The following is a 24,664-nucleotide window of genomic DNA, read 5'->3' as shown; positions in this document are numbered from 1 at the left end:
ATTATAAAGAATTATCACAGACGGTTGATGCTTGCATCATGAATCTAGCTGATATTGATATGTTGATGGGAAATGTCGTTCCGCAAGCATTATGGGCTAAGATTTGTAGAGAGGATCATGCTCAAGCATCAGGTGGTAATTGGGCTGCTATAATTGCCGTGGATGCAGCTCAAGTGGGTGGTGCTAAGGATTATTACATTAATGAAAACGATGATGCCTGCTTTGAGAGTTAACTGGGATAAATTAGCAGCATGCAAACAAAAGAAAGATGAGAGTGTCTCTGATTTCTTTACTCGTTTCGAGGAGACATTTATTGATCACAGTGGTCAAGATATGGCTACAGAGGGTGGTCAGCGATTATTTGTGGACAAATTTGTATTTAATTTGCTTCCTGAGTTGTCACACAAATTGAAAGATTCTGAAAGTTCATGGGCTATTTCTTCTTCTGCTCAGATATTAGCTGCTGCACAATATTATGAAAATAGAGATAAAGAGGAAAGAGAAAAGCAAGAGAAAAAGACGAAAGAACTGAAAACAAAGGTTCTCTTGCAACAAGCTTATCCTCCTCGCTATGTTCAGCCCCAGTTTCAACAGCCTCCGCAGTTTCAGAGGTTGTATCAAAAACCTGAGCCATATATTCCGCGACCTTTGTTAGGACCTAATCAATGTGCCTATTGTAGAGAAGAAGGGCATTTTAAAAGTAGTTGTCCGGTGTTATCGCAGCGCAATGGAGCATTATCTGCTCCACAAGGTCATGGTGGCCTCCAGTCAGCACACAGAGGTCGAGGTCGAGGTATGTCGACTCAAGAACAACGTTCCCTTCCTCCTCCTAGTTCCGTGAATTATTTTGATCAGCAGAATGTTAGGTCTACACAGTATTATAATGAGGATTGTTATGTTGAAGGCGAGAATGAAAGTCTTCAAACTAACTAGGACAGCCATGGACAAAGTAAAGGAGTTGTGTCGATTTCAGTAGATCAGAATGGACCCTATGTTAATGTCACTACAATGGGTGTCTCAGAGCCATTTCTCCTAGATACTGGTGCGATGAGAAGTTCTATCATTCATTCCAAACTCCCTAGGGCACCTTTGTCTGGCTTAACGAATGTTTCTGTAGGATTTTCTGGTGCCCCTGTTCGTAATCCGGTTTTCTGCCCTTTGCCTATTTCAATTGGCCCTTACGATTTGGAAGCTTTGCTTCTTTTGACGGATGGTTGCGGTGAAAATCTGTTGGGTTTGGACTTATTGAAAAGAATGCATGCTACGATATATTGTTCTCCTTCTGGTGTACATCTTACTTTAGGACAGAAACTGATTTCTCCAATGTATTTGTCCAAAGATCAGTTTCCACCTGAACTGCTTTCTCTTCCGTCGACACTTTGGGCCACGTGTCTGAACGATGTGGGTTGTCTTGAGATTCCACCCTATGTTGTCACTCTTAAGCCTAATGTTGAATTGCCACGTATTCCGCAGTATAGAATTTCTACTGAAGGTGAAAAAGCGCTTTTGGAAATCATTCATGATTTGATTCAGAAGGGTGTGGTTGAGGAAACGAGAGGTAACATATGCAACAGTCCTAATCTTCCTGTTCTTAAACGCACTGATCCTTCTCAGCCTCCTGTATATCGTTTCGTAATTGATCTCCGGGAGGTAAACAAAATTGTTGTACCACAATTTTCTGTAGTTCCAGATATCACCGCTCTGTTGACAATTATACCTTCCACAGCGACTTGGTTTTCTGTTATCGATCTAAAGAATGCCTTCTTCAGTATTCCCATTGCTGAAGAGAGTAGAGATATTTTTGGCTTCTCTCTTGGAGGCCGAAGCTTCCGGTTTAAGCGCGCACCTCAGGGCTATTGTGAAAGTCCTTCTATTTACAGTCAAGCTTTAAAATGTCATCTTGATGCTTTTCATTTGCCGTCTGGTGCTGCTCTTATCCAATACATGGATGACTTGTTGATTGCTGCTGATTCAGAAGATATTTGCAAAGATGTGACTGTTGCATTGTTACGCCATCTGTTTAATCTGAATCATAAGGTTTCACCTTCAAAACTACAATATGTTCATCGAGAGGTTACCTATTTGGGTCATCTCCTATCAAAGGAGGGACTACGATTAACCCCAGAACGAATTCAGGCGATTGCGCAAATGTCTGTGCCATCCACACAAAGGGAGGTACGTGCATTTCTGGGCATTACTTCTTATTGTAGGCAGTGGATCCCTAATATCTCTCTATTGGCCAAGCCTTTGTTGGCACTCACTTTGAAAGATACACCACAGCCCCTTCCATGGACTGACGAATGTTAAAAGAGTTTCACTGATTTGCGTACTGCTCTGTGTTCTGCTCCTGTATTGGGTACTCCCGATTACAGTAAGCCTTTCACGCTCTATGTTTATGAAAGAGAAGGGTGTGCGTTGTAAGTTTTAACGCAGCAATTTGGAGACAAACAGCGGCCATGTGCATATTTTTCGGCTATGTTAGACCCAGTGGCTAAAGCATTGCCTAGTTGTCTCAAAGCAACAGCAGCAGCAGCGATTTCTATTCGACAGTCTGCTGGAATAGTGCTAGATAATACACTTATTGTTATGGTGCCACATGCAGTGGATACCTTATTAAACCGAACAAAAACGCAGCATCTTACGAGTGCTTGTTTGTCTGGATATGAGTTGACACTTTTGACTAGTCACGTGCACATCAAACGATGCAATACTTTAAATCCAGCTACTTTGTTGCCTCTTCCAGTAGACAAAGATGACCAAGAACAACATGATTGTTTCCTCCGTACCGAGGAAGAGACGAAAGGAAGAATTGATCTGAAAGATACGCCGCTGGAAAATCCGGATGGAATTCTATGGGTGGATGGTTCTTGTTTTAAGCTTCCTAATGGAGATACAGTTTCAGCCTATGCTGTTACTACTTTACATACAGTTGTGGAAACAGCACGTATCAGACACAATTCAGCTCAAGCAGCAGAACTGATAGCTTTAACGAGAGCATGTGTGTTGTCAAAAGGAAAAAGAGTGAACGTGTACACCGACAGTCAATACGCCTTTGGTGTAGCGTTTAATTTTGGACGTCTTTGGAAAGAGAGGGGTTTCCTTACTTCCCATGGCACAAAAATACAACATGGTCAATTAGTGACTGATCTCCTTGAGTCACTTTCTTTGCCTGCCCAGATAGCAATTGTGAAGTGTAGTGCGCACAAAAAGATTACTGACGATGTTGGTCGAGGAAATGCATTTGCGGATGAAGTAGCGAAAAAGACAGCGAGAGATGCTACGAGTCGAATGTATGTTGCGGGTCCTGCGAATTGGGTTAGAGAGAGAGGAATGTATGAGGATACAGTGGAAAGTGTAAGAGCGATTCAGAAAGAGGCTACAGAGAAAGAATTGAGCAAGTGGAAAGAAAGTACAGGAATGTTGGATGAGATGGAATGTTGGGTGGAATTGTCTGAGCACCAACGTTGGCTGTTACCAGACACTTATGTACTGCCAGTAGTCACTATGGCGCATGGTCCAGCCCACTTGGGACCGAAAGGTATATGCAAGCTTCTGGCTCCAGTGTGGCAAAATGAAGGAATCCCAAAATGCGCAGACAATGTAGTGAAACATTGTATTGTTTGTTTAATGTACAATCCGGGAAAGGGAACCCCAACTCCAGCAGGTCACTTTGCTCCTCCGACATATCCATTTGAGGTGTTGCAAATCGATTATATTCATATGGAGCGATGCAACAACCTCAAATACGTTCTGGTGGTAGTATGCACCTTTTCAAGATGGATAGAAGCATACCCTCTAAAAGACAACACAGCCTTATCCACAGCTAAAGCTCTACTAAAAGAATTTTTCCCCAGGTGTGGTTTGCCGCGCATTGTCTGGAGTGACAATGGGAGCGAATTTGTGGGCCAAGTCATGCAAAAAGTTTGTGCGGGTCTTGGTATCAAGCAAAAGTTCCATGCGGCAAATCACCCACAGTCAGCGGGTTTAGTAGAATGCTACAACGGAACTTTAAAGTTAAAACTAGCGAAAGTTCAGGTTAGTACAGGACTTAATTGGCCCGATGCTTTACCATTGGCTCTTCTGTCCACCAGAACTGCAGTACACTCTCGTTTGGGACTTAGCCCTTACGAAGTGATTTTTAGATGCCCAGCTAATGTATGGGGAGTCCCTTGCCCTAAGAAATACTCAGACTTGCCATATCCAATGTTGATTGACTACTTGCATGACCTTACGACTAAATTGAGTGTTCTCCATCAACAGGTTCAGAGTGCTTTGCCGGAGGTTTCCACAGACCCAGGTCATTCCATTCGACCAGGTGATTGGGTCTGCACAAAGAATTTCCAAAGGACGAAAAATTTGGAACCCAGGTGGAGAGAACCCCGAATGGTTTTGCTCACCACGAGAACAGCAGTAAAAGTCGAAGGAAAGAAAAATTGGATTCACGGCGTGCACTGCAAGAAGGTTCCTTTGCCTTTGCCCTTCGATCAGTGGGTCCGTGGGGGTATTGGTGACTCTGAAAGTGAAAAAGTTCCACGATTCGTACCTTTCAGTGATGCACGCCTGAATGGAACATTGTCTGAGAAAGAGGACGACAACATTCTTCAGGAAGCAATACCACCACATCGTCGCTTGAATACAACCAATCTGCGAACATTGTTCCAAGACCAAACTACACCTGATAAAGAACACTATAACCTAAGGCCTAGACTAAAGAACACTTAAGATTTCTCTCTCCAATGTAGTATTCTGTCCCGGTTGCAAGGTCACGGTAGGAGTCTTAGTTGTGACCTGAGTAGTGGCAGTAGGCCTGCAGGACTTGCAGTGTCATAGGACGGCAGACAATCGTGACTAAGTGATTGAGGAAGATTGCCGTGAGCATCCACTTAAAAAGATGGAGACTACATTAGGCAAAAGAGAAAGTAGAGATAAAAAGAATCATTATAAAGAAATGTATAGTCGTTCCGGTATTGCTTTATGTATTATTATATTATTATGTATTCTTTTGGCGTGTATAAATTGGATTGTTATTGCTCTGCAGTGAAAAGTTGTCTCTCCTTCTACCTCTTCGTCTTCTTCTACTGTCTCTCCACATCTATTTCATACACTTCCTCAACATGAACTCACTAGGAGAACTGAATATTATAATAACTCATTTGTCCAGTTGTTCAATCAACATCAATTAGTGATCAATACAACTGACTGTTGGGTGTGTGGACTTATGCCACATACCGTAGAAAAAGGAATGCCATATCTAGTTCTTCCGTTCTCCTATGAAGGTTCTGCTTGGGCTTATTTTGTTATCTTCTCCAATGCCTATCAAAGCAAATTCAGACGATCCGTTAGTTCACGTATTGGTAGTCCGGATTTTAGTCATAGTTTGTTGATAAAGGGAATGGTAGCTATGGCTAAAATCATGGAAAATAGTAAGATCTCCGCTGACGAAAAAAAGCGTACACTGACTGGAACGTCACCCATTATGTCACTAGCCTTAGTGATAAAGTTAAAAAAGGAAAATCTTCACCGATTTGGACTATACCACATCAGGGAAATTTCTGTCTACAGAAAAATGGTCAGTCTGCTGACACCATACAAAGAAATAGCTGTTCCCACACATACATCTACTCCTCTCAGAATTCACCGCCTCTAGTACCATCTCAGGGTACATATTTCATCTGTTAAAATAGGGCTTACACGTGGTTGCCAACTGGTTTTTCTGGTGCCTGCTATATAGCTTTCCTTCTTCCCCCTACATACACCGCTTCTGCAAATCATCATCGAAACAGATATGGAAGAGGGATTATTAATTTCAAGGACACAGCAGGACAAGAGGGAGGAGATTTCCTCAAAGGATTTCTTCCTTTTTTTGAGGTCCAATGACCAACAGCAGAAATATAAGGCAACTGGTTTGTGTCGTAGAAACCACCATAGACATCACTGTAGGAGCCTTAAGTAATATCACGGCAGAACTACAGGCCGTTCGTCTTATGACTTTACAAAACCGAGTTGCCTTAGACTTTGTTCTTGCAGACCGTGGTGGAGTATGCAAATTGATCGGGTCAAGTTGCTGTATTTTCATACCAAATGACGCTCCGACAGTATACCAAGCTATCTCTAAATTACATATAATCTCTGAGTCAATTCATCAAGACGAAGGAGATTGGTCATTATTGGAGTGGTTTTGGGGACTACTGTCCAAATAGGGTTGGAAGGTATTGACGTTCCTTGGAGTAGTTTTAGCCATCATATTCTCTTGTTGCCTTTGTATGCACTGTGGCTCCGCCATCTGCGACCTTTGTGCTTCTATGTGCATCCCTAAACCCATGCCTCAAAGAACAGAGAATATCAGAATGATGCTACATCAACAGCTCGATGAACTTATGGCCATCGACATTGACTCAGATTAAAATGTGAGTCTGAGTATCTTGCCTGAGTTCTGGCAAAAGGAGGGTCTGAGGAACTTCGATTTTCGATCGTGATCGTATCAACCCGCCATTTTGTGCTCCGCCGCCATTTTGTGTTGCCCTCACTCAGGCAGCACGACGATCGAAGTCTTTTTCTGCTTTTTCTGCAGCTTCGTGTCAAAATAAGCCATCTGCCTCTATTTGCAAAGCTGGTGTTAGGATTGGCCGAGTACACTAATCCCTGTCTGGTTTTTCTAATCCCCGTCTCAACTATCTGTTGGTTCACACTATTCTCCTCTGACTTTATCTTATCGTCTGGCCTTCGCTGTCCTCTGCTAGCATTCTCTCATTTCACAACTGTCCTCCAACACACACAAACGTATCTCGCCACCTGCAAGTTAGTTGCAGATCAGTTAATGAATTAGCTTGTGGGGAGGTTGACAAACACAGTTGGAGGAAAGGCTTCTTCGAGTCATCTGATACTTTGTTTTCAAACCTTTCCTATTGGTTCTGTCCTGTTTTCCAACTTTCCTTATTGGCTCTTTCTTGTATGTTCTGGGTGTGTAATTGGTTAATGTATATTTTACATATGTGCTATAAAAGATTGTGCGCCACGGAGTGAAGTGGCAGTCTCCTGAGAACGTACCTTGTGTACTTCTGGGACAACTGTACTAGCTGCAGCTAATAAATCTGATCTTTTACGCCGACAGAGTGTCCCCGTGTCTCTGTGTAGCTAAGCAGGAGAACCCAGGAGATTAAGGTGTACCCTGCGCCGCCAGGTCCAAAAGGTTCTGGTTCTTCAGTGCCTTTGGCGTGCCAGCGGCGTGTCCACTGCGCGCCCGCGAGTGAGGAGGTTTTAAATGACTCAGCAGTGGATCACTAGAGCGCTAACCTCCCAAGATGGTGCCCGCTCTGTGTCCCTCTAGTCAAGGGTGCTCTGTGTCCCTCTAGTCAAGGGTTATCTCTCTCCACTCAATCGGTCATGAGCAAGACCGTGGTGGACCAGAGAGACCCCTGTGGAAGGTAACAAAACAAAATGCCCAGCAGAATCACAATCGTTTAAAATCAGTTCCCCCCGCTATTCATGCAAAGGTCCTAAAATTATAAAAACGTACTATTCACAATGTACGACATATATCAGTTCGTTTTAGCAAAAGCGAAAACACCCTGCTAACATGCGGACACTCTGAGACTCAGCCAGGTGCAAGCAACTTCTAGCGTGCTTCAAAAAAGAGAAGCCAGCAGCTCCGCTGCACGCCCGCGAGTGAGGAGGTTTTAAATGACTCAGCGGTGGATCACTAGAGCGCTAACCTCCCAAGATGGCGCCCGCTCTGTGTCCCTCTAGTCAAGGGTTTTCTCTCTCCACTCAATCGGTCATGAGCAAGACCGTGGTGGACCGGAGAGACCCCTGTGGCAGGTAACAAAACAAAATGCCCAGCAGTATCACAATCGTTTAAAATCAGTGCCCCCCGCTATTCACGCAAAGGTCCTAAAATTATAAAAACGTACTATTCACAATGTACGACATATATCAGTTTGTTTTAGCAAAATCGAAAACACCCTGCTAACATGCGGACACTCTGAGACTCAGCCAAGTACAAGCAACTTCTAGCGTGCTTCAAAAAAGAGAAGCCAGCAGCTCCTCTCATGGCCTCTCATGGGTGACATAATACATGATTCAGCCCATGGGAGGCTTCTGGGGTACCCATGCCCTGGGTACATGTGTACCATACACTAGGGACTTACAAGGGTAGCCCAGTATCCAATTTGGAGTGTACCTAAGTACATGACATAACATTTTAGGGAGAAAGCATATAGACTGGGGTCCTGATTAGCAGGAGCCCAGTCAGACTAGTCAAAAACAGTGTAGCATCAAGAAAAAAGTGGGGGTAACCATAAGAAGCAGATCCTACTTTCCTACACATACCAAAGGCGGTGGGCCTCTTTGAGATGCCCCGGCCATGGAATGGTGATACTCAAGTCATCCTGTGGTAGGGGGGTGCAAAGCACCCTCTGTCTGGGCAGGCTTGATTTATGGCCCCCGGAAAGCAAAGTCCCTCAGCCATGGGATCAGAAACCCATCTCTGATGTTAGGTTGGCGAAAACCAGTCAGTCAGCCCACCAGTGACTGGTAGGTTTTCAGGGGTGGGTGCATGTATTAATAAATCCAAGACTGGCGTCAGTATGAGTTTATTAGCCCATGATTGATACCAAACATCCCTATTTTCAGTGAAGCCATTATGTAGCTGTGGAACTCGTTTTCACTAGTGTCCAGCACTTGCTTTTAAAATGGCTTCCCTGATCAGACTGAAGAGACACAGGTCCCGTCCTCGCTATGCTACTGGGTTTAAGCATGCCTGGCTGATGAGGGGTAATACCCCAAAACCGGTCCCAGGATGCTTGTTTCCAGGTCAGTGGAGGACCTGGCCTGTCAGTTCGGCTGGACTGTTCCCATTAGGGGCAGGGTCAAGATGATTTGCATTTGGTTGGGTCCAAACTTGGGTGGCATGGTGAGCAAAATAAAAGATGCATTTAACTCAGATCTGTGACTTGGGGTGAGTGTTTGACAATGTTCAGCATTTTGTCCATTATCATTTGTGTTAGTATAGTGGCTCTAATTGGGAAGGGTATGCCCAGACATGGGTCTTGTGCTCACTGCACAACTGGTTTCAAGGTAGCCTGGATGATGAGGGGTGATACCCTGAAACCGGTCCTAGGTTGCTTGTCATCCTGTCCAGGGAGGACCTGGCCTGGGAGTTTTGGCTGGACTGTTCCCATGGGGAGCAAGGACAAGACTGATTTGCATATGGCTGAGTCCAACCTGGAGTGGCATGGTAAGCAAAAAGACACAAGATCTGTGTCTGGGGTGAGTGTTTGACAATGCCCAGCATTCCATCCATCATCTTTTTGTGCTGCTTTTAGAAAGTGGGCATTTCTCTGCAATTACTGCTCTGTGTGCCTTGCAGCCTGTCTCCAATACATGTCTTGCATTTGTGACAACTACACTTTATGTATTCCCTCTAGACAACCACAAACACTGGAAGGATGGGTGTGACAGCGAACTCATGTGCATTCATCTATGTTCTGACAGCTCTTCCTGGGCAGGAAGAGGGAGGGGAAACGTACACTTACAACTGTTTCCCTCACAAAGGGCCGATTACCCTCCCCAGATAGCCTGGCAAACAGGGCTGGGATAAAAGGGGACCTGGGCACTTCAAGGGTCTGCTTTGAAGTCACCCCCACTTCAAAGGCACATTTGGGTATAAGTACGGGACTCTGACCCTAACAAGGCAGTACACTACTGGACCTGCAAAGAACTCTGCCAAGAGTAAAGACTGATGTGCCACAAGGATTGCCACTTTGCTTGACTGCTGCTCTGTAGGAAATGTCTTCTGCTTTGATGACCTACTCTGCTGCCTGCTGATCTCTGCCCTGCTGAGTACAAGGACTGGACCCATCTAACTTGAACCCAGAGTGACTCCAAGCGCTTGCTGGCTTGTCCTCTATTCTGAAGTCTCAGGGCCATCAAAGACATCTTTCAACTCTGCAACAGCACCTGTACTCTGCCATCTGTGAGCCCTGCCCTGTCAAGTGGTGCCAATCCAGTCATGTGCCCTTAAAATGTGATTTCTGCTTTCCAGAAGCATCAAAATCGAAGCAGTGATGCCTTTGTGCTGATTGGAACTGACACATTTCCCCTCGACGCTGACCCAGAAGCTGATCGCTGACATCACCTCAATAGACTGCATGGCTCGATGACTATGGACAGCGCAGCTTCATGATGACTCAGTGCCTGCATTGTAAAGGGGTTCTTCGTTGAATGTGCGGATCGGCGCTGACGCATCAAGACTTCGCTGTCAACGCTTTGGTCCATCCAAGGTACTTTTTCAGCGGGACCTGCATGAGTCCTGTAGCCGGCCTGTCCTCCATCACGGTAGGCCTGAACTTTGGATTTGGCCCTGTCCTACCTGTCCTCATGTAACCTCTTAGCGCTATTGGCTTCTAAGCACTACTTGTTAATTCAATTTGTTTTAAGTTATAACTCCGGTTCTACTTATCAGATTATTGTTGTTTTTGTCTTGTTTTACTCATAAAATTATTCTCTAGTTTTCTAAACCTATATGTAGTATTTGTATGGTGTTCATTGTGTTGCTGTGTGTGTGTCTGTTTGTGTGTGTGTGTGTGTGTGTTGCACAATACTTTACACATTGCCTCTTGAGATAAGTGTGACTGCTCTGTGCCAAGCTACCAGACGGTGAGCACAGGTTGTCTTTCATTGTGTGTCTAGCTTACCCTTACTAGGATTGTGGTCCCTACAGGACAGGATGCATACCTCTGCCAAATAAAGACCCAAGTTTTAACAATTACATATTACCAAAAGATATACTTTGAAAGCCCTTGTTTTATCTTAAACACTAAGACCCAGATTTACTATGAACAGCGCCAGATCTACCAAGATGTAGTGCTGTTCTACTCTCTCTCTGTGCTGGTGCACTTTATGCTGCTATGTGCTAATGCAGACACCACTGCACCATAGTGCAAGGGTGTCTGCATTGTTGTAAGCATAGTGTTTTCTTCAGGAAGGGGCCCTTTCCAGTACAAAAAAATGTTTTAGGGTGTTTCCATCTTTATATGTGTGCTGTAGAATGCAGCAATGAAAACATTTGTCCTTGTTACACCTGCCTCAGGGAGGCTCAGGATTTTAGTGCAATCCCAGTCTACAACTCTTTGCAGATAGGGTTTTGGCCACCATCCAACACAAAGTGTGATTTATGTTGGCTTGTAAATACCAACACAACACTTTGTGTCGGGTTTATATTAAAAAAGTAATACAAACCTGGTGTAAAGTCTTTGTAAATCTTGGCCCAGATAATTTTGCTACAGCCTATCTTATGCTGTGTTTAATATAATCTTAAAATAATGACACATTTACAGTGCTTTCTGTCACAGACTGGAACCTCAGAGCACTATCAATACAAAAGTCACTATTTCCCACTTCAGCAGCCACGATTGAAATGTGACTCTCGCTTACGCACACAGACATCTGTAGTGTTCGCATTAACCAACTGAGTTTTCATAATGTAAGAGTGCTTTTTCCACTGATTAATTAGCTTATATTTTTCATCTAAAGTGTATGCATTATTTTATATGCAGTTAACTAGAGGTTAAAAAACACAACATAACAGCTCAGAATAGTGTGTTGCTTTAAAGCAGGTCTTTAACCCATGGACCACACTTGCTGACCCCCGCACACATGGCACTTATGATCACAGTCACTATGCTTTTTTATGCACTTTAACAGCCGCATGTAAATGAAGAAAGCATGGAAAAGTGCCAAATAAATAAGATTGTGTTTCCAGGACATTTTCATGTACAAGTATTTACTGAGACATTTGGCCCCTCCTGGGAGTGCTGCCACAGACCCCTAGAGGGGACCATCCCACCGTTTGAAGACATCTGGTGTACAGGGTTGCCACCTGTCAGGTTTTATACTGGCATACATAGCTGCCAAGGTTTCAGATTGCTATGTGTGACATTTTCATAAGTTCAGTGTAATCAGGAGTGATATTTCAAAGATTATTAATGAAACTTTCTCACGAGCAAAATCAAGCAATGAAGACGAAGGAAACATTGAGCTACGAGAAACTCTAAGACCTTAAAACTACTGCAAAGCACCTGAAATGGAAGGGCATATTGAGTCACTCACATCCGGGCATCCAGGGCGCTGTAGTGTTATTTCAAAACCTACTCTCTCAACCCTAATAAAAATTGCCCTGTGGTCAATCGGTCCGCTTCAGTCTGCGCGCTGGCCCGAGCACCGCCGGCAGCAGCACAGATGACTAAGTCAACACACACACACAACTTGCGGACAGTTGCTGCATAGGCATTGATTGGGAGCAGGCCTCAAGCTATCACACAATTAGCCGGGCGGAAGCCTGAGAGTGAGCCAGGGCGTTGTTTTTGAGGAGTCAGTAAGAGATTAACACAGGGATTAACTCTGAGACTGATTTAAATTGCGAGGTGATAAACTGGTGGCAATTTGGTGATTCGGTTTTCGGGCCGTCCAACTCCTTCTCAGAGTCCTAGCCATGACTCCCTCTGCAAACATGCTGCTGGGCATTCAGGCTGAGCAGCAGCTGTACAGTGTATGGTCTGGGCTCCAGCGGCCACCGCGGTCCGTGGGGATGGTTCTGACTGTCGCGGAGATGAGCGTTGTTAACATTGTACTGCGCAGCGGTGTGAGCAGCGCTGCCATTGCAGCAGCCTCAAACTTTATCAAACTGTAGCCACCCTCTCGCTCAGCCACAGGTGGCAGATGTCCTGCACCTATTAAAGTTACTGTGTCACTCTGATTCACAACCTGTGTCAGCTGATGTGTCGGTGGTAGCCATTGGGCGCTGCCTCTGATGTTAGTACTCAGAATCAATGCTGTGCTGCGGGAATCCATCCTGTGACATTATAGCCCGTAGCTAATGAGTCTTTGCTAAGCAGATTGCAAGTAGTCCAAAACACTGCAGCTCGCCTCGTATTGAATGCCCCCCCCCCCTTCACCCCCAGAACAGCCTCCCTCCCGCTGTTACAACAACTTCATTGGCTTCTGGCTTCATAGTGCAGAGAGTCATGAATGGCAGCGGTCCCAGCTACCTAGTAGAAAAATGTACCCAATATCTGCCTCCCAGATCCCTACGCTTAGGTACTAAATCGCTGTTCATTGTACCACGGTGCAAAACGGAGCGCCTAGGGGTCAAACCGTTCTTTCACCTAGCTCCCTGTTATTGGAACCAACTTCCCATCCATCCGTTGCAATGCCCCGATTACCTTCAATGTAGAAGGCTCCCTAAAACTGTACTGTTTTAAATTTGATGTATGGGTTCGACCTGCTACAGCTTTTCCTCAGCACGGAGCTACCCCTTCGGGGGTTATTCGGGCGCTTTATAAATGAATAAATATCAAATATATCAAATAGCATCGTAGCTGCGCACATGCTACGGCTCGCTGCCACTCCAGCTCAGTCAGCATAGCGCTGACGGCTTGACAGCCGAGGCAGGCACTATGCCTATTATTCATGACTTTGCGCTTCAATGCGGTGATGCGGAACACCACACTGAATTGTGTTAGCCTACATGGTACTTAGCAGGGCTAGGCATGACCGGTATTTTAATGTCCCAGCCGGTACAAAAATTAGGAAAATCATCTAAGCCCATATTTTCCCCATATCAATACATACTTTAAACACTAAACGTAAGAAGAAAACCCTTTAGAATGTGTCCTGAACCAGCCTTATTAATCCTTGGTTGTTGATATTTAGATTAAATAAAGATACAATGCCATGTTAAAAATGCAGACAGACGATTTAAAAGAAAGTTCTACTTAAGAATCATATCCCTGGCTTTGCAGAATGTTATAACATGAACAGATGGCCGCTAAGTTTTCTCCGCAAATGGTGTCCCCCAGCTGTGTGAAATAATGGAAAAGATAGGCTTTAGTTTGTCGACGGCCGGGGAATAGGCACTTCCGTAATCAAGTGGAAACTTTGAAAAGCTTTTGAGGTTGCAATACCCTTATTTTCCACTAGATGGAGACAAAGTCCGTATTTCTGTGAGTGTGTCGCCGTATTCTTATGTCCTTTTTTTTGTCTTTTCTAGTCCAGCGCAATTGCAGCTTCAGCTTTAGTTTCCAGGGATGCTGAAACAACACAGCAGGATTATTCTGGGCTTTGAAAACGATTTCCTTACTTCGGTGCAGAGCGAGAGCCCACGGCCCTGCTGTAGTTCACATGCATGGGAGTCCTCGGAGTCCCTAGGTGCTTACTGTGAAGAGAGGCAGGCTCGCAGTGAAGAAAGGGAAAAGGCACACGAAGGCTGCAAGAAGGAAAGAGAAAAAAGGGAGGAAAGCAAAGGAACGAAAAAAGAACCCACGAAAAGAAACAAAGAAAGAATCTTCAAAAGCGCTCCGGCGTGTCTTGCGAGCTACATTATGTCCTGGTGAAAGCAGGAGTAGTTAACTGTTTATTTGTTTAATTTGAAGTACATTTTCTTTACGTGCCAATTTCGCCCCTGTAGTTGCTTTTTGAATAAATAGAGGGGAGTGCTTGTTCAGCTTCCCAACAGTCATTTCAGTGTTTTGACGTCTGGAAATGAGGCGCGCGTATGGCCACAGAAGACATCTCTAATTTAGATAGTGTTTCGAGGAAGCTTGCTGTGGAAATACTGGAGACGAGTCCGGAGAAGTGAAAGGGTTGACTGGAGCGACAATGTCCTTTCAGGTGGCTGTTTGGGTTTCCTGGACTTGTAGTATTTGAAGGTGGACTCCTGTGGCACCAGGGTCAGGAGACGTACCGGGGAGGCGAGGAAACTCTTCATCATCTCAGAGCGTGTTTTGGATTTCCTGCCACGTTTAACAAGAGGAGGCAAAACTCCATCCAGTGTGCGGCGCCAGTCTCTCCACCCACACACCCATCCACCCAGCTATCGGTTGATCATCGGCCAATCAATTCATTCATCGAACCATATATTAATTCACTCGTCCATCCAGCCACCAATTCGTCTCCCAGTGATCGACCCATCCATCCATCCACCTACGTCCTTCTTCCCATCCATCCACCCATCCGTCCATTCACCCACCCGTCCGTAAATCCATTCATCCATCCAGCCACCCACATCCATCCATTCAGTCCCCGCCCCTCCACCCACACTCCAGCAACTTTGGAAGGTCTCGTTACAGGGCGGGGAAGCTGCACTCCTGAAGGTGAAGCTCTCAGTCCAATTACCTTTCCCAGGAGGGCGAGCAGTGAGTCTGGGAAAGTGTAAGAAGTGATAAAACGAAGTGGTCGGGAGCCGGAAACGGACAGGGCACCTCCGAAGCACGAGGAGTCGCTCCCGGTCTCCGAGAGGAGAGCTCTGAACTAGGGAGGACCAGCACTGGGGAGAGCCGTCTTATTTCTTTTTGGTCTCTTTGGAAGCATCAGCTGGGATTTACCTGCCGCGAGCTCCGGGGCTCTTCCGCGTGCAGCCTGAGGTCCAGGCGTGGATGTTGTGGATTGGTGGACTGCTCTGTGTGGGGATGCTGTGAGGTGCGAGCCGGGGATGCGGCTGAGTGAGCACTGGTCCCGCAGCCCTGCCAGGACCTGAGGCCCCGCTGCACTGCCAGGACCTGAGGCCGAACGGTGCCCGGAAGTAAGGGGAGTGCAGGTAGGGGACTGCCGGAACATTTAAGAGTAGTATTTGTACTACCCGCGTGTTTAGTAGTGTTGTGGGGCCCAGAGTGGGGGCATGGCTGTATTGTTTTGGGGGGAGGAGGACATTGAGGCTGGGGCAGTTTCTTTGGGGAAGAGAACCGTTTTTAATTTCAGGGGGTAAACATGCACCTTGGGGCATCACTGCAGGACTCCTGCTGGCGCAGAGTGCGCGTGGGGGCAGAGGGCGCGTGCTGTCGGGGAGGAGATGGGCAAATGCAGGGGTGGCGACACGTTGGCACGGGCATTAGGGGCATGACTCTGGGGGTGCTGGGTGGCGTATGAGGTTTGGTGTATGGGGTTCGGGGTACATCAGGGTTCCACTGGGGCTACGGGCATAAGGCTGCGGGGGTGTAACAAGAGTTACCTCGGGGAAGGAGCAGCACAGGGTGGAGGCCGGGCGGTGTAGGGGGTTGGCATATCACTAGCAGCAGGTGTGGGGGGATGAGCAACGAACCATTGCAGACTGGAGCCCGGGACACAGAATGGAGGGGCCTGGAGCCAGTACAGGCTACGCGCGGGGACACGAGGGAAGGAGACGGCGGCTTCACTCCTTGGGCGGGGTGTGGGGTTGAAGTCGGTAACACCTGCACGCTGGGTCCAGGGTGTAAGGGTAGAGGAACGACACAGCCCCTCCAGCTGCAGCTCCGCAGACTGTACGGGGAATGAGGAGGGCGGGTAGATGGGCACAGCTCCCCTGAAGACATGGGCAGTACAAGGGTAGATGGGCACAGCTCCCCTGGAGTCAGGGGACATGAGATGGGTAGATGGGCACAGCTCCCCTGGAGTCAGGGGCAGTACAAGGGTAGATGGGAACAGCTCCCCTGGAGTCAGGGGACATGAGAAGGGTAGATGGGCACAGCTCCCCGGGAGTCATGGGCAGTACAAGGGAGATGGGCACAGCTCCCCTGGAGTCAGGGGACAGGAGAAGGGGAGGTGGGCACAGCACCCCCAGAGTCAGGAGTCTTGAAAAAGTGGAGACTGGCACAGCTCTCCAGCAGTCAGGGGACAGGAGAAGGGGAGATGGGCACAGCTCTCCTGGAGTCAGGGGACAGGAAAAGGGGAGATGGGCACAACTCCCCCCAGAGTCAGGAGTCCTAAAGAAGGGAAGCTTGGGCACAGCTCTCCTGCAGTCAGAGGGCAGGAGAAGGGGAGATGGGCACAGCTCCACCAGGACTGAAGACCGACCGAAAGATAGGCAGAACTCCCTTTGAGCGGTGGGGTGGGCTGGGCGCTTAGCACCATGCAACTAAGGAAATAAGGTAAGGGGGCACGACTCCATCGAAGCTAGGGCAGGAAGACGGGCACGGCTCCACTGAGGCCGGTGGCGGAAGAAGGAAAAATGATTTCAGCGGGGTAGGTGCCAGCAGACGTTGGGGCAGCAGACAAGAAAATGGACATAGCTCCCCGGCAACTACGAGGCCGGATATGGAAACACGGGCACGACTTCACTTGGGTAAGGGAGCAGGGAAGGTGGGCGCCTCGCCATCTGAAGTATGGGACAAGGGGCGAGGAAGTGAGCATGGGCATAGCTTTTCCGAGGCAAGAGAGAACGGAGGTTGGAAAATGGGTAAAAGCCCCTGAGCTAGGGTGAAGACAGGCAGAACTCCCCAGGGTCAGGGATGGCGAAGGGGAGATAGCGCCATAGAGACCAGGGGGCAGGAGGCCAGAAGATAGCATAGGCCGCAGAAGTGGCCGCTGAGGCACACATACTCAGGGGTTCGGGGGGGGGAGGGGGGAAGGGAAGTATTATAACACCTCACACAGGCCTGACTGGTGCTATGGCCCAGGAGACGGAGAGGAGGGCACATGCCCTTGAGATGGGCACACCTCTTGGGGCCGTCTGGAGGTGCATGCGGGTGTCTGCAGGTGCCGGGAGCTGGCATAGCTCTAGAAGCAGGTTGGAGGCCTGGAACCCCTAAGGGAGAGAAGGGGGGGGGGGCGTAGGCCTAACTCTGGCAGCAGGGTGGTTGCCTGGGTAAAGGGAAGAGGGATAGGATAATGGCACCAGCATCAGGGCCGCGTCAGGTGTGGGGCTGGTGAAATGCCTACTGTAGCCAGACTGGGGGTTGGGGGCGGTGCATCATTCAACTGGCAGGGTGGGAAATGTTCACAGTGGGCCTAGAGGGACCGGAGTCAAGGAGAGGAGCTTTGATCCCGGAGCAGGCTGGGGAGAGCGCAAAATATCACGTTTTAGAGGCCAGGAAAGGTGTAGTGATCACGCACTCCAATAAAATAAGGAGAATTATCTTCTTGAAGAAAGTTGTAGTTTATTCATGACAAGACCCACGACCTTCTTCTTCCAGTGCCCCGGTCTGTTGTACAATCTCAAACCCAAACATTGCCAAGAGCGGGCCTGTGAACAGAACCCCCCGCATTTGTTTTTAGTACTGCAATTCTGCCTCAGTGTGCCTTAATCTTCATTAAAAAATAGTTTAGAGAGCACTTTCCGACATTATCAATTTTTTTACCGTCCTTGGCTTGAACATACAAGCGGTACAAGTCAAACAACGGCAGGACAAGGGATTGTTGGGGTGGGTTATTGGGGGTCACATGGAGGTGCCGGCATAGCAGGGGCTGAGGTTGAAGCCAGTGGGCCGGAGGTGGAGCGGTGTTTGCAGCTTTGTGGTAGAGGAGCGGGACGAGGAGGGTCGTTTTCCGACTGGTATCTGGGGGGCCTGGGGTCCACTCTGGAGATGGAGGGCCCTGACTGATGACGTTGCCTTCGGTGAATGCTGGTGCGTCACAAGAAGCCGAGGCCGCTGCGTGATGTGGCCGCTGCTGGTGGGTAAAGGAGGGTGAGCGGCGGGAGGCAGGTGGGTGGAGTGTGGGGGGGGGGGTTGAGTCTGAGGAAGGGGGGAGGTGATGTGAAGGGCGGAGAGCGACCGACTTGGGCAATAGCGGCAAATCTGTGGAACTAGGGTCAGCTCTAACTCTGGCTGAATGCGTGTGGTGTGAGGAAGAGTGGCGGGTTATCTGGAGGGGTTGGGGGGGCAGTGGGCCCTGTATCATGGAGTGACATTAGGAGCACTGGCATGACGCCAGGTGTGCCAGGAGAAGCAGCCTCGGGTCCAGGCTGGGTGAGCGGGTGGTCCAGTGGCTGGGTGAGCGGGGGGGCTACCTTGCATAGGCCTCACGGAGAAGGGACAGAGGGTCCTGCAGGTGAGAGGTCGGGGTGGGAGAGGAGGGTCTGGGAGCAGGTGTATGCTGGTGGGTCGAGGAAAGAGGGCACACTGAGGGCACACAGCCGAGGGAGCCGAGGGCAGCAGGAGACGGACGTCAGCGGTCAGGTTATGGCGGACGGCACCGACAGCAGACACTGCACCATGCCTTGAAACACATTTACTACGATAAATCCGATAAAGTGACTTGGAGTGATTGACTGACTGGAACCAGTCTAAGTGTAAACATTTTATTGTATTACATTTCAATATTCGTCATTGTGACAAAACAGAGAACAGACACAGCACACTTCCAAGAATGAGGAGACTGATCAAAAGCACAAAAGTAATACATACATTATGAAATTCACAATGCTCATACGTGACATTCATGTATTCCCTTTACAAACCCAGTATGAGACCTGGTGTCCTATCTAGACTGAAGCCAGCATCGCAAAGTGACCAGATGGACCCCGAAAAAGGGGCAGTGTGTGATAGTGACGACTCCTCCTCTTCCCTGCACGTCTGTCCCAGTTCCGTGCCAACCACCAGCTTCCATGCACAAGAGCGTGGTTGGCAGAGCAGCGGATAAACACCCCGCCGACCTCCAGGAGGTGCCAGGCCGCGCCCGGAGGGATGGTGACGAAGTCCATATCTAGGCTTATTTAGCACACATCTCCAAGTCTGCACTATGCCTGGTGTTGTGAAGTCCGTGGCACCTCGCGAATGAACATTATTCACTGCATAACTGGTCGGCAATGCCGGCCATTTGCCGTTACCCGACTTCTCCAAGGGCAGTAATACTGCTAGTCCATTAATGGCCCGACATTATTGTCTCGTTTCATGTTACTCCTTCTTGTACCTCCTTCCCTTCCTCTCTCGCCCCTCCCCCCCAGTAGTTTCTCCTCTCCCACAGCTTCAGATGAGGGGTGCTCTGAGGTATGCCGGTGCTGTCCGATTCCAGCTGCTATTGACTGCATAGGGAGCACTTTGATTGGCTGTCCCCTGCTCCAGAGCGCAGTGTTGGAATGGAGTCATGTATACTCATGGGAGCTGCGTTACTTGAGGTCATAACCATGAGCTCCACTATGGAGACTCCCGGGACTGCAGCACGAGGGCTCGGAATCCCCAGGGGGGGGGGGGGGGAGGTGTTTCTAGTTCCCCGGATGTCTGAGGTCCTTTAACGCGGGCCCCGCTGCTCGCATGCTGTACTTGTGAGCAGCCCTGCGCCCCTCCGTGGTCACCTCGACGCAGCTCTGTCTTTTCTTGACTCACACACTGAATGCAATGCTTATCACCTCAGAAAAACAAAAACAACACGTAACAACACATAGAAGCACAAAATACACAGCAACCCAGACAGCCAGGGCTCAAACAATAGCCAGCATTGCATCCATTGTCTCACTGGCGGTGCTAATGCGAATGTGATAGTAATGTGACGTGTGACACTGCTTCCATCTCTCGGCATGGCGCCAGAAGATGGGATTTTAAGGACAGTCCTAGAATTCGAGCCGGACTCGCACGGCCTCCCGTGCTTGTACCAGAACCCTTCACTGGCTGCAGGCTCCGCTGTGTTCACTGAGAGGAGCTCCATGCACAGGGCAGCTATGGGTCTAGCAGGGACCTGTGGGTGGATCAGGGGGCTGGTGGTGTAGCAGGCATGTGTGTGCGTAGCAGGGACCTTTGGGGTAGTAGGAACTTATGGTGTATCGGGGCCGAGGGTCTGGCAGGGGCCTGTGGGCAGGGCCGGACTGGGAACCAAAACCGGCCCTGACAAAGTTCTCGGCCGCCCCAAATCCCCCGGGGTTGGGGGTGCGGCCGAGCTCTTTGCCAGGGCCTGGTTTCGGCCGATTTTGTTACAGGGCCGATTTTGCGGCCCTGTAACAAAAACGGCCCCCAGGGACCCAAAACCGGCGCACCTGGGTATTGCCCGGTGCCCGCTAAGGCCAGTCCGGCCCTGCCTGTGAGTGGATCATGGGGCTGTGGGTGTTGCAAAAGGCTGTGTGCGTAGCAGGGACCTGTGGGGTAGTAGGAACTTGTGGGTGTATCGGGGCTGAGGGTCTAGCATGGGCCTGTGGGTGGATCAGAGGGCTGTGGGTGTTGCAAAAGGCTGTGTGCGTAGCAGGGACCTGTGAGGTAGTAGGAACTTGTGGGTGTATCGGGGCTGAGGGTCTATCAGGGACCCGTGGGTGTATCAGGGGGCTGTGGGTGTTGCAAAGGGCTGTGTGCGTAGCAGGGGCTGTAGGTAAAGCAAGTGTAGGGGCAGAAGGGGACTGTTGTAGAGAGGCTGAGGGTGCAACAAGAAGCTGGTGGTGCATGGGCTGTGGGTGCAGCAAAGGGCTGTGGGTAAAGCACGAGGAGGTTGTGGGTGCAGCAAAGGGCTGTGGGTAAAGCACGAGGAGGCTGTGGGTGCAGCAAAGGGCTGTGGGTGCAGCACGAGGAGGCTCTGGGTGCAGCAAAGGGCTGTGGGTAAAGCACGAGGAGGATGTGGGTGCAGTAAAGGGCTGTGGGTGCAGCAAAGGGCTGTGGGTAAAGCAAGAGGAGGCTGTGGGTACAGCATAGGTCTGTGGGTGCAGCACGAGGAGGCTGTGGATGCAGCAAAGGGCTGTAGGTAATGCACAAGGAGGCTGTAGGTGCAGCAAAGGGCTGTGGGTGCAGCACGAGGAGGCTGTGGGTACAGCAAAGGTCTGTGGGTGCAGCACGAGGAGGCTGTGGGTGCAGCAAAGGTCTGTAGGTAAAGCACGAGGAGGCTTGGGGTGCAGCAAAGGGCTGTGGGTGCAGCAAAGGGCTATGGGTAAAGCACGAGGAGGCTGTGGGTGCAGCAAAGGGCTGTGGGTAAAGCACAAGGAGGCTGTGGGTGCAGCAAAGGTCTGTAGGTAAAGCATGAGGAGGATGTGGGTGCAGCAAAGGGCTGTGGGTGCAGCAAAGGGCTATGGGTAAAGCACGAGGAGGCAGTGGGTGCAGCAAAGGGCTGTGGGTAAAGCACGAGGAGGCTGCGGGTTCACCAAAGGGCTGTGGGTAAAGCACGAGGAGGCTGTGGGTGCAGCAAAGGGCTGTGGGTAAAGCACAAGGAGGATGTGGGTGCAGCAAAGGGCTGTGGGTGCAGCAAAGGGCTATGGGTAAAGCACGAGGAGGCTGTGGGTGCAGCAAAGGGCTGTGGGTAAAGCACGAGGAGGCTGTGGGTTCAGCAAAGGGCTGTGGGTAAAGCACAAGGAGGCTGTGGGTTCAGCAAAGGGCTGTGGGTAAAGCACGAGGAGGCTGTGGGTTCAGCAAAGGGCTGTGGGTAAAGCACGAGGAAGCTGTGGGTTCAGCAAAGGGCTGTGGGTAAAGCACAAAGAGGCTGTGGGTGCAGCAAAGGGCTGTGGGTGCAGCAAAGGGCTGTGGGTAAAGCACGAGGAGGCTGTGGGTGCAGCAAAGCACGAGGAGGCTGTGGGTGCAGCAAAGGGCTGTGGTTAAAGCACGAGGAGGCTGTGGGTGCAGCAAAGCACGAGGAGGCTGTGGGTGCAGCAAAGGGCTGTGGGTAAAGCATGAGGAGGCTGTGGGTGCAGCAAAGGGCTGTGGGTAAAGCACGAGGAGGCTGTGGGTGCAGCAAAGGGCTGTGGGTGCAGCACAAGGAGGCTGTGGGTGCAGCAAAGGGCTGTGGGTAAAGCACGAGGAGGCTGTGGGTGCAGCAAAGGGCTGTGGGTGCAGCACGAGGAGGCTGTGGGTTCAGCAAAGGGCTGTGGGTAAAGCACGAGGAGGCTGTGGGTTCAGCAAAGGGCTGTGGGTAAAGCACGAGGAGGCTGTGGGTGCAGCAAAGGGCTGTGGGTGCAACAAAGGGCTGTGGGTAAAGCACGAGGAGGCTGTGGGTACAGCAAAGTACGAGGAGGCTGTGGGTGCAGCAAAGGGCTGTGGGTAAAGCACGAGGAGGCTGTGGGTGCAGCAAAGGGCTGTGGGTAAAGCACGAGGAGGCTGTGGGTGCAGCAAAGGGCTGTGGGTGCAGCACGAGGAGGCTGTGGGTGCAGCAAAGGGCTGTGGGTGCAGCACGAGGAGGCTGTGGGTGCAGCAGTTACTTGTGAGTGCAGCAGGGACTTTTGTTGTAGCGGGTGGAGCAGTAGACTGTTGGTGTAAGAGGGGCTGTAGGTCCATTCGAGGTCTGTTGGTGTAGCAAGGGCTTTGTGTTCCACAGGGGTGTTGGTGTAGCAGTATGTTATGGACATAACAGCGGCTATGGGCACTGCGGGGGTTGTCGCTGCAGAAAGGGACTGTTGTTGCAGCAAAGTCTGTGGGCGCAAAAGGGGCTGTGAATGCACTATGGGGCTGTTGGTATATGTAGTACTGTAGGGGCTTTGGGTGGGGCAGGAGGATGTAGCTGCAGAAGGGGAATGTTGTTTTAGCAGGGGCTGTGGGCACAACATGGGACTGTAGTGAAGTGGGAGGGTGTGGGTGCAGCAAGGGCTGTTGGTACAGCTGAGGCGGTGGGTGCAGCGGGATTGTGGATGAGGCTGTGGGTGCAGCAGGGTTGTGGGTGAGGCTGTGTGTGTAGGGGGGTTGTGGATGAGACTGTGGGTGCAGCGGTGTTGTGTAGGCTGTGGGTGCAGCAGGGTTGTGGATGAGGCTGTGGAAGCAGCGGGGTTGTGGATGTAGTGTGGGTGCAGCAGGGTTGTGGATGAGACTGTGGTGGCAGGGGTTTGTGGTTAAGGCTGTGGGTGCAGCTGGGATGGGTAGGCTGTGGGAGCAGCGGGGTTGTGGATGAGTCTGTGGGGACAGCGGCATGTGAATGAGGTGTGGGTGTAGCGGGGTTGTGGATGAGGCTGTGGGTGCAGCGGGGTTATGGATGAGACTGTGGTGGCAGCGGGGTTGTGGTTGAGGCTGTGGCGGCAGCGGGGTTGTGAATGAGGCTGTCGGTGCAGGGGGTTGTGGTTGAGGCTGTGGGTGCAGCTGGGTTGTGAATGAGGTGTGGGTGCAGCGGGGTTGTGGACGAGGCTGTGGGTGCAGCGGGGTTATGGATGAGACTGTGGTGGCAGCGGGGTTGTGGTTGAGGCTGTGGCGGCAGCGGGGTTGTGAATGAGGCTGTCGGTGCAGGGGGTTGTGGTTGAGGCTGTGGGTGCAGCTGGGTTGTGAATGAGGTGTGGGTGCAGCGGGGTTGTGGATGAGGCTGTGGGTGCAGCGGGGTTATGGATGAGACTGTGGTGGCAGCGGGGTTGTGGTTGAGGCTGTGGCGGCAGCGGGGTTGTGAATGAGGCTGTGGGTGCAGGGGTTGTGGTTGAGGCTGTGGGTGCAGCGGGGTTGTGAATGAGGTGTGGGTGCAGTGGGGTTGTGGATGCAGCAGGTGGATATTGATGTATCAGGGGCTCTGGGCACCGCAGGGGGCTGTGGGTGCAGTATGGGGCTGTTGATGTATGTGGTACTGGAGGGGCTTTGGCTACGGACGGGCCTGTAGGTGCAGAGGGCAGTGTTGTTTTAGCAGGGGCTCTGGGCACAGCAGGGGGCTGGGGTAAAGTGGGGGTTGTGGGTGCAGCAAGAGCTATTGCTGTGGGTGGGTCTGCAGATACCAGGAAGCTACAGGGGACAGAACCAGGCGCAGTGACTTTGAGAGCTGGATAGCTGGTGAGCGGGGGCAACGGGGTGCAGTGGGCTGGTGGCTGCAGGGGGCTTTGTGTGCAGGGCCCTGTAGGGTGCAGAGCACTAGTGCTGCATGCGTTCGTGCTGCTTTGGGATAGGGGTGCACTGGACTGCAGGACACCGTTCACCACGGGAAGCAGGAGATAGTGAACGACGCAGTGGTGCGCATGGGGCTCAGTGTTGAGGAGGCTGACTGTAGGGGCTTATGGATGCAGAGTGCTATACATTGCATGGGGCTATAGGTGCAGAGGCTATAGGTATAC

At 50.1% G+C, this 24,664-nt stretch overlaps 1 protein-coding gene across 3 annotated transcripts in view; it reads left to right on the top strand.

The window, feature by feature from the left end:
- Window positions 1–14,179: 14,179 nt before the first annotated feature.
- TAFA2 (TAFA chemokine like family member 2) overlaps window positions 14,180–24,664 on the top strand; it is a 1,225,759-nt gene continuing 1,215,274 nt past the window's right edge. For 2 of the 3 annotated variants that reach the window (XM_085653345.1, XM_085653344.1), the window contains exon 1: window positions 14,182–15,592. The gene's annotated coding sequence lies outside the window, so the exon portion shown is untranslated. Of the gene's footprint in view, window positions 15,593–24,664 lie in introns of all 3 variants that reach the window. The other variant, XM_085653346.1, reaches the window with a different exon arrangement.

Source organism: Triturus cristatus, chromosome 4_1 (assembly GCF_964204655.1).
Source record: "Triturus cristatus chromosome 4_1, aTriCri1.1, whole genome shotgun sequence".
In the NCBI taxonomy this organism is placed as follows: domain Eukaryota; kingdom Metazoa; phylum Chordata; class Amphibia; order Caudata; family Salamandridae; genus Triturus; species Triturus cristatus.
This window is presented reverse-complemented; position numbering and strand designations above follow the sequence as displayed.